Below are 9,621 nucleotides of genomic sequence, written 5' to 3' on the forward strand. Positions count from 1 at the left end.
CCCCACTACCGGCGACACCACCTACACCACCCCCATCAACCACTGCTCGAGGGCCCAAGAAGTGGAAGTCTTCGGGGATCAGTCGATTCAATTGATAGACAAAGGAAACAGCCAGGGTATCTCCCTATTTAAAGTACCTGCCAACCGTTCAGATTCCGACAAATGAACGTGTTGCTTTTAACAGAATGATTTCTTAAATTAATTTCGCAAACATTATATACATATGGATATATATATATATATATATATATATATATATATATATATATATATATATATATATATATATAAATATATATATATATATATATATATATATATATATATATATATATATATATATATATATATATATATATATGTATATATATATATATATATATATATATATATATATATATATATATATATATATATATATATAATAACCAATTAAAATAAATAATAATACAAACCATAAATATTTTTGAATGGGTAATTCTCGTGAATATACATATGTATGCAAATATTACATACAGAATTGGTGATTTGGTGTAGTGTTAAGATACATACATATATTCATAACTTTAAAAGTTATAATCAATGGTTAAGATCTAGGCATATACATACATATAATATTAAATAATAGAATATATGTATAAGTTCATAAAATAAGCAAAAAATTATGTACAAAAGAGATTATGACGTCATCATGACAGATTTAAATTAAAGAAAATAAATTTTTAATTAAAAACAAACACAAATAGTCGCATTTACGAGTGAAAGTGTTCGAAAGTAATAAATTAAGTTTATCGTATCGTGTATTTAAATCCTTATAAATAATTCATTCGAGGGCCGACTGAAACGCGACAAACAATACATAGATTTACAATCTTATAATTTTCCCCCCGTTTTGAATCAACCCAAATATTTTTGCAAACAATAATATTTCATTTTAATCACGACGAATCTAATTTTGGCTCGAGTAAAAAGGCACAATACGGGAAATGACTATACAAAATTTAACGCTTAAGCTTACATACATATGTACATAAAATCTAAATCAGATATTATGTATAAATCACAGATTACATTTTGTAAGAAAAAAAATATCCATCGAAATATAATAATAATGGACGGACGTAAAGTACCAACATATTAAACCCAAATAAGAAAAAAATAAAGCGCTTGTGATATACTGCATATGTATGTATGTATGTATGTTTGGATTCGTATATAGTCGTATAATAAACTGAGAAAGCTTTACCATCGTAAATTCAATTTTTCATTTTGATGTATGTCTATATACATATGTATGTACGTATGTACATACATATGTATGTATATTATAACACAAATGCAATATAAAATATATAGAATCATGTGAAAAAATCTATAGTACATTCGTATACTATATCATTTCCTATTTTGTACCAAATAAGCTTTTTTAAAGCGATAATAAAATAAACATTTACCTTACATGAAGATATGGAGTCGAATTATTTCAAGAGTTTCGGCACACATAAATAAAATGAAGGAGATAAAGAAGACATAAAGATAAACCATCGGATTTTGTTTGTATTTCCGCCAATAAAAACTGTACATAAATGTAATAAATTGTAAAACCTGTAATAACTCGATTTACAAATTATATTTTAGAGAAAAAAAAAAGTTCCACCTATAATTAATCCATCTTTAAAATACTAAATAATCATTATAAATGTCATATGTCCAATCTTTTTACATTCAACGAAAACACTCACCTCAGAAGTCACGCGCTTAGACTCCAAAAAGAAAAATTTAATAAATTGATCAGAGATTTTCAAACAGAGTGGTTTCAGTTTGGAATAGTCTTCCCAATGAAATTGTAATTTATGTTAACTTTAATATTTTTAAGAATAATCTTGATGCATTTCTTAAACCTAAGGATTTCTGTAATTCTTCTTTCCCAATACCTTATTTCCCAATTTCTTATTTCTCTTATTTTTATTTTAATATTGTCATTTTGAAATTTTTTTCTCATTTATTTATATATATGTTTAAATCAAGCTCCTTGGGTCAATCAGCTTTGCCGCCTCCCCCAAGTATATTAAATAAATAAATAATTAAATAAACGATAAAGAGGTTGGAAATTTCCTTATTCCTCGCCAAACTTTTTAACGACAGAATAATTTTTTTCTGTTTAAAGTTTTCCATTATTTTATGCGATATTATATGAAACATACATACATACATGGACATATAAAACAGATCGTTCATTTTTTCTTACAAAAGCGAGATACTTTACAAAATCCAAATCACTTTTAAATGACGCCCTTCGTAGAAATTTCCGTTTAATTACTTTGAAAGGCTTAAGCATCTCCCGATATCTTTAATAAATCGCTTTTTGAGCATTCGAAAATGAACCAAAACAGGGATGAAAAGTTTTCGCGAGCGAGAGAGAGTATTTAACGACTTTCACAAACTTTCATCCCCCCCTCTCCCTCCCCCGTTGTACTCCCGCGTTACTTAGCGACGATAACAAACGAGATAAACGCCTTTAAAAATAAAAAGAAAATACCGATTTTCAACCAAAGGAATTCATACGAAACATCTGTTTGGAATTGTCTTATTACGAGAAACGATTCCAAATAAAAGACACCACTTGTTGCTAATATTAAGCCGATCGATACATCCATACGTACCTATACAGGTATATTTGAAGTCGTACAATAATGCTTTTCAATACAAAAAAAATGGTCACACAAAAACTAAGCGAACTAAAAGTTTCTTTAACTTTCATTTGATGTCGGATCTACATAAATGTAAAAAGCATCACATTATTCAAAACAAACCGAGCAGTTATCGGGAAATTTTTGCAGAAGGTTCATGTTTAACTTTTATAATATACTAATTTGGAAAACTACGGTAATTTAACTTTACAAAACTGGCACGCCTTTCGACAAACAGAACGAAACTTTTCCCGAAACAATTCGCACGATTCGTCGCAATAATTTACACCGAATGAATAATTAAATTTTGATTAGCGTTACGCTGTATGGAATTCGCATTGAGGCAGAAATGAGAATTTCCGTGTATAGTAAACGTGTGAAGTCAAGTGTCAACGATGACAGTTGACGGCACGTCAAAATACGCGCGAATAAATCCAACGCGAAATTCAAACCAATTAGCCAAATGAATACAATAGAAGCGTTCATATGTATATAAACATGCAACGTAAATCGCTTATTATGAATTAATCATAACAGAAATTAATATCACACAAAGAAAAATTGAAAATTGGAATTTATCGAGTGTGTTAATATTACTAATCAAATATAATATTACCTTAAATCGATCGGTTTGTTTGAGCCCGCATGCAGTTGAAGCGAAATAAATGAAAACAGGGGGAAAAAGTTTTCACGATAGTTCGCGAGTTCCGGTTGCGAATTTGCCGGTTCCGGTTCGCGTGAACCGGGGCCACTGCGCGGCTTCGCAGACCGCGCTACACTGGCAGAAAACCGCGATTCCCGCCACCGTTTCGAACCGACGAGTCCGGCAGCATCCCCCTGGAACCGAGGGGTGGGAAACGAGGGTGGGAATATCGCCCATCCATCCACCCGACCACCCACTTACTCTCCAAGCCCCCCTCCTCTGCCAAGCCACTGACATTTTCCACTACATTTTCCCGATACAAAAATAATTGCTTTCGAGCCATGCTCGCATTTTCACGCACTGATACAGATACACATCTCCTGAAGATATTTCTATCTCTCTCTTTCCTTATCTCTGTGAAATATTTTACACTTAAAATTTGGCTGGATTGACACTCGCATTCCAAAATTATCAAAATTGCTATAATATTAAAAGTATTATTATTCTACTTCGAAAATGTATACATACATAAATGATTTTTTTAATATCTATATATAAATAGCCAGAAAAATTATTATCTAACATGCTTGAAGGAGGCGGCAAAGCATTTATAAATAACAGATAAATTATCCAGCAGTATAGCTCGGTGGTTAGGTTAATGCTAACCACTGAGATACACCAGGGTTCAAGCTCTGGGTTGACCTCGATTGAAAAGGATTTTTTCCGAAATTATTTCAACAGTACTGCTAGGCAGACTTATATTTGTGACCCCATGTCGATCGTTTCCTAACACAGTTTGCCAATTTATCTAATTTCATTGTTGAAACGGTTCCTCATCAATTTGGCAAAACCATCCTACCCACTATATCACCACTGTTTGAATATTATTTTAAAACTTATAATCTACACATCACTGGAACAATGCATAATGGCATCATAAGAGATATATAAAATAAAACCAGCAACAAAACTCAGTGGTTAGCGTATAATTCTAATATCAGAAAGGTCATGGGTTCAAGCCCTGTTCCGGTATTGCTGGCCAGACCTTGAATATATGTGAATTCAGGTCGATCTTTTTCTATCAGACCTTTCCGATATATCTGATGTCATTATTGAAACGGTTCTACAACAAATTGAAATCCTAACCTTGTTCGTCACCATTATTTGAATATATATAATTTCAAATTTGTAATAATAATACTATAAATTTATATAAAGTACATAAATAACAATATATATATATATATATATATATATATATATATATATATATATATATATATATATATATATATATATAAAAGCATTTCAAATGGAAAAACTTCATATGATGTCAAATATACATATATACATACATACATATAAGGGGGAAAGTTTTCAAATTTTTAAAATAACATTAAAGTTACAAACCTTTTTTATACTTGTACGAAGTTATGTACATACATATGTAGTCGCGATACAATAGCGAACCGAATTGAATTGGAAAACTCGGCAGTCTCGGCTGTCTCCTGATTCAGCATCATCTGTAACATTGAAACATGTCAAATGAATAAATTTATCAATTTTTCAAAGTCATAGAATATTATACTTATTAATATATGCATGCCATCAAATTCTATTAGATTTTTCAATATCAGAACATTTTTCATTAGAATTACTCTCGAATACGATATCATCACATTACTTATTGCAACGGAAATTTACCATTTAAGACCTACATATGTATGTTTGTATATATGTATGAACTTATATATGTACATATGTATGTAGGTGGGTTTCGGAAGGGTTCATACCCATTAATATTTTAATCAACGAACAGAAGTTTTCATCGCTTTATATTGACTAACTATACATAGGTGCTATGTGACACTATATAAAAGTTCAACATTGTGCAAAAAATAGTATTGAAAAATAAAATCAAACGATACAGTAATAATACAAACACGCGATTCAACGATCAACCGCTTCTGTTCCGAAAACAACTCGAGCGCAGCAAATTGTAATGAGCTCGAAACATCGCTTATTACTTATGCAGTATACATACAAGTATACATACACAATCTCTGTGTTCATTGTGATCTGCCTTTGCGAGACAGCCTCTTGAAATTTTCAAGTGGTTCAATTTGGAAACAGTCCGTGTAGTTTTTCCGAGTGGACCACTCGTCAGCGTCTTTGTATACAATTGCTTTGTACAGCGCGACCGGCACAATGCCGGTTTTATATCGAAAACCGTATTTTTCACAACCCGCTCGCCCGCCGATTTTCCCGTTCCCCTCCGGCGACCGGACGTCCGGATTTTCGCCCGGTTTCCCGCGGACGTAATATCGGGAATAACCGGAGCGTGGCCAGCCTCCGCAGTATCAATTTGTAGTCGCTAAAATGCGAATACTCTCACGAAGACGACGAAAGGCTCGAGACGAGATTTAATGCTTTGTTCCTAGAATGTGCGTGGGGGAAATTGGGATGGTGGGTGGGTGTATTTAGGTGGTGAAATCCTGGTTTTTCACCCACTCGAATGGTATGCGATCAATTTGGAAAAGGGTCAATGGAACAGTGGTGGTATCTTAACACTTAAATGCGGAACATGATAAAAATTTTCCTATAATGTTTTGGATTCCGTATAATACCAATTTTGTTTGTAATTGAGCATTCTAAATCGTAATAAAAAAAACATTTTAATAAATCAAATGATACCTGAAATTATTTGGTATGTTACATAATATTACATATATAATCTGGTAAAACTTTCGTATAAAAAGTTCGACTACACTATATTAACAAGCCTATCATTCAAATTAATTTCACAGTATAATTTTCATTATGCCTACAGAACATAATTGAAATCAACTTTTTTCAATTTCAATAATAAATATTTAAAATAAATTTGTATTGCAAAAACCAATTTAAATCCTGTCGTTTGCAAACAAAATTTTGTTGAAATTAATTAATAGACAAAGACACATGTACATATATCCATACATATATTTGCACATTCATCAAAATTTCAATTAGGTATATTGTAGAAAAAATTACGAAATTGAACTTGTAATAATGAACAACGCGTTGATTTTCCAAATCAAATGAACAATTTGCAAAATTTGTGTTTTTTCATAATTTATTTTTAATTTCAACGTCTATTTTACTTTCAAACATATTATAATTAATAACCCTGTATTACTTAATACGCAAAGTATGTACATATAAGTAATTCCGAGCGTATACTTAATAGAATTTGATTGGAATACTGGAACAGAAAACGTTTATGTTTATTATGTGCATAAATGAAAGTTTTTGTAAAAAAATCGCGTACAAAACATTGAAAAGCATATCTTGAGACAAATAAATTTAAAAGCCATCATCGATTATTCGTTTAATCGATTTAAGCATTGATCATTTGAACACCTACATATGTACGTGTCATCATGACAAAATATCACTTTTTCGACCGGAATTAGTCCTTTTTTTTTATCAGATGTCTCGAAAACTCACTTGAGATCCAGGCGATTAAACGACGTAGCTTTTTTAACGACCACTCGCGTCGTGACCGCGTAAAGTTGGACCATTTCCGGTGTACAGTATACAGAGTAGCGTAGAGTAACCCTTAAAAATATCTATTTTATGCGAGCGGATATTAAGACGGGCGCTCGAGTGCGATTCGGGGGTACGTTTCGACCCAAGACGACCCGTGGGAATTTTCTACCGGGTCGGAAAATCACCCCAATTTTCCCACTCCCCACCAGCCCCTCTATCCCCTCGTACCGGTGACCTTCGCTCAATTAATGCGTCGTCCCCGGCGTCTGGTCTCGACTACGAAACAAAGGGTTTCCCCGAACTGGCTGCAATTGCGCGATAATACCAACTCTCTTTTCACTCCAGGACGCTTCGCTATCGAGGAGAATTCACTGAGATAATAGGCGCTACATGTAACACTTCCGGTTTTGTATTGCGACTGTTAAACCTCTTGCTGGGTGGGAGTCTTGTAAAATATAATCAAATCTTATGGGCCGCCCGGTAGTTTCTATCAACAAAGCGAAACATCTCTATACATACGTATATCTAATTTTGCCTACTTTTATATCCTACTTTTCTCCGCATCATATCTAAATTGAAAATTTTGAAAATGATAAATTAGTCGGTATAAGCTTTCAATTGGATTTGAATTATACATCTGTTAAAAATTCAAATATTTTATTGTATGTAGTATATAAAAAACATTTTATCTTCAAGGTGTTAATAAATATATGTAGGTAAAAATATTATTAAAAAGCGATGTAAATTCATATTATTAATATAATATCATTAAACAAAAAAAGTGCACATCATTTTAATGAACTATTAAAATAATGTGCAAAGACACGTCAATCTTGACATTTCGTACACAATATTTTTCAATTCATAAATATTCATAGATATTTTAAAGGCACGCGTGTACGTAAACGGATTCGTCTATTTCCATATAAATTGGAAAATATTCTGTCATTTTCCGGAATGGCGGAAAATTCACATCGCCTCCAAACTTTCGTATCTCTATTAGCGTTGCCCAATATAAATATATATGTATATTAAGAACCAGCCGCAAACTTTCGTATCTCGTTTAAATTAAACTTTCACCAAGAAGCGATTTATTTAACATACGCATTAAGACGGAGCTTATTTTTTGGAAAGTCAAAAGACGCACTCCTCGATTAATCTCATATATGTAGTATAAACATTCACAAAATTCGTGGTGAATATTTTTGTTTACGTAAAAATACATTTAATTCACCTGGGATTATTTTCTTCGGGGTGGGGGGAATCCCTCTTATTTATTTAGCCGGGGGTAAGCGGCTTAAGTGCTATCGCTTTAACTTTACTTAAGATACTTTCCCCGGTCGTACGGGACCACTATGCTCGCGACGATCCAGTGGAGGGCTGGAGGACTTCAGAGGGCCTGGAGCTGATAGATAAGTGGAATCAGAGTCATCCTGAGCCGTTCATAACTCGTCGTTTCTCTCGTTGCTGAGGTAGTAAGTAGCAGTGCTCGCCAAAACCAATACGAAAACCTATTAGCATCGCATTTACATTTAAAATGACGAAACCTTAATAAATGCGAAGAACGAAATACCCTCACCTTTTCTTGCCTCACCTGGCCTCACAGCCACAATTCCAAATTGCTCATAGCTACATTGAAAAGATTTTCCATTTATAAATTAATCCTATACAAAACGAAAGCATTGAATTGAATTGTAAGATATAGATTTTTTCCGATATTTTTAATAATTCAAAATTAAAATTTATACACACAACACCAAATGGTATCCAAATATGTACATACATTTATATGTTCAATGTAGACTTTGTAGACCCACAATCATTGAGGTGATCTAGTGAGTTTTGTTTCGACATGTGACCCCACTTCTGTGCTCGACTTTTCACAGAATGATTCAAATTGAGATTTTTTAATATTAAAAAAATACTAGTGAATTATGTAGATATAATTTTCATTTTATTTTCGGATATTAAATCAACATATTGAGAAAACTTCGAAAGCCTAAATATTAGTAAAACAAGTCACATTATACATATGTATGTACATTAGAGTTCATCGAAAATAGTAAATTTTGGAATTTGGAAAAGACTCTGTATCATGAGGAATCCACAAAAAATAAAATATTTTTTTTTAAATACAGATATATATCTGCTCACCCGGGTTGCTGGTTAAATTGAACTCTTCAATTTAAACTGTGCTTAACTGGTCGAGTGGTTGTTGAGCAACGCCAGTGGTATAAATGCGAATGATTTTTCCATCAAGATATAACAGGTTGTTATTATTTTGATTAGGGTTATTCTTATTATGATGTTATGATTGTATGACTGGCCACAGTGACGCGTTAGAGCTCTCTGCAATGTCACTGTGGCTAATATGTTAAAAATACAAATAAAATAAAATAATACTTTAATTGGCGTTTAAATGCCAGTATTATTTTATTTTATTTTTATCTCCAATCTCCGAGCCTCCAGTCCTTGAAGATATTCCTAAAACACCGTTTCTCAGGTCCTACTATTTATTAATAATAATATTATTTTGAAATATTTTTATATTTTGGTTGATTTTGAAAAATATTTTCGGCAGTGCAAATATTTTTTTTAGAATTTTTATATTATTTTTACGGATTCCCCATGATACCGAACAACTTTTCCAACTAGAAATGTTTCAAAATTACAAAATTCGACGTAATCGATGTACCCTATACATACATACATATGTATACATGTACATAAGTATATGTATATGTCATTCTTATTGGA

The 9,621-nt window shown here is 32.2% G+C and overlaps 1 protein-coding gene across 1 annotated transcript in view; it reads right to left on the reverse strand.

The window, feature by feature from the left end:
* LOC143910463 (cell adhesion molecule Dscam2-like) overlaps positions 1-8,375 on the reverse strand; it is a 239,810-nt gene extending 231,435 nt beyond the window's left edge. Inside the window, exons 1-2 of the mRNA XM_077428955.1 lie at positions 8,099-8,375; positions 4,744-4,856 (exon numbers count right to left, since the gene is read on the reverse strand). The gene's annotated coding sequence lies outside the window, so the exon portion shown is untranslated. The remainder of the gene's footprint in view (positions 1-4,743; positions 4,857-8,098) is intronic.
* Positions 8,376-9,621: the final 1,246 nt, after the last annotated feature.

The sequence above is a fragment of the Arctopsyche grandis genome, chromosome 4 (genome assembly GCF_051622035.1).
Source record: "Arctopsyche grandis isolate Sample6627 chromosome 4, ASM5162203v2, whole genome shotgun sequence".
Taxonomy (NCBI): domain Eukaryota; kingdom Metazoa; phylum Arthropoda; class Insecta; order Trichoptera; family Hydropsychidae; genus Arctopsyche; species Arctopsyche grandis.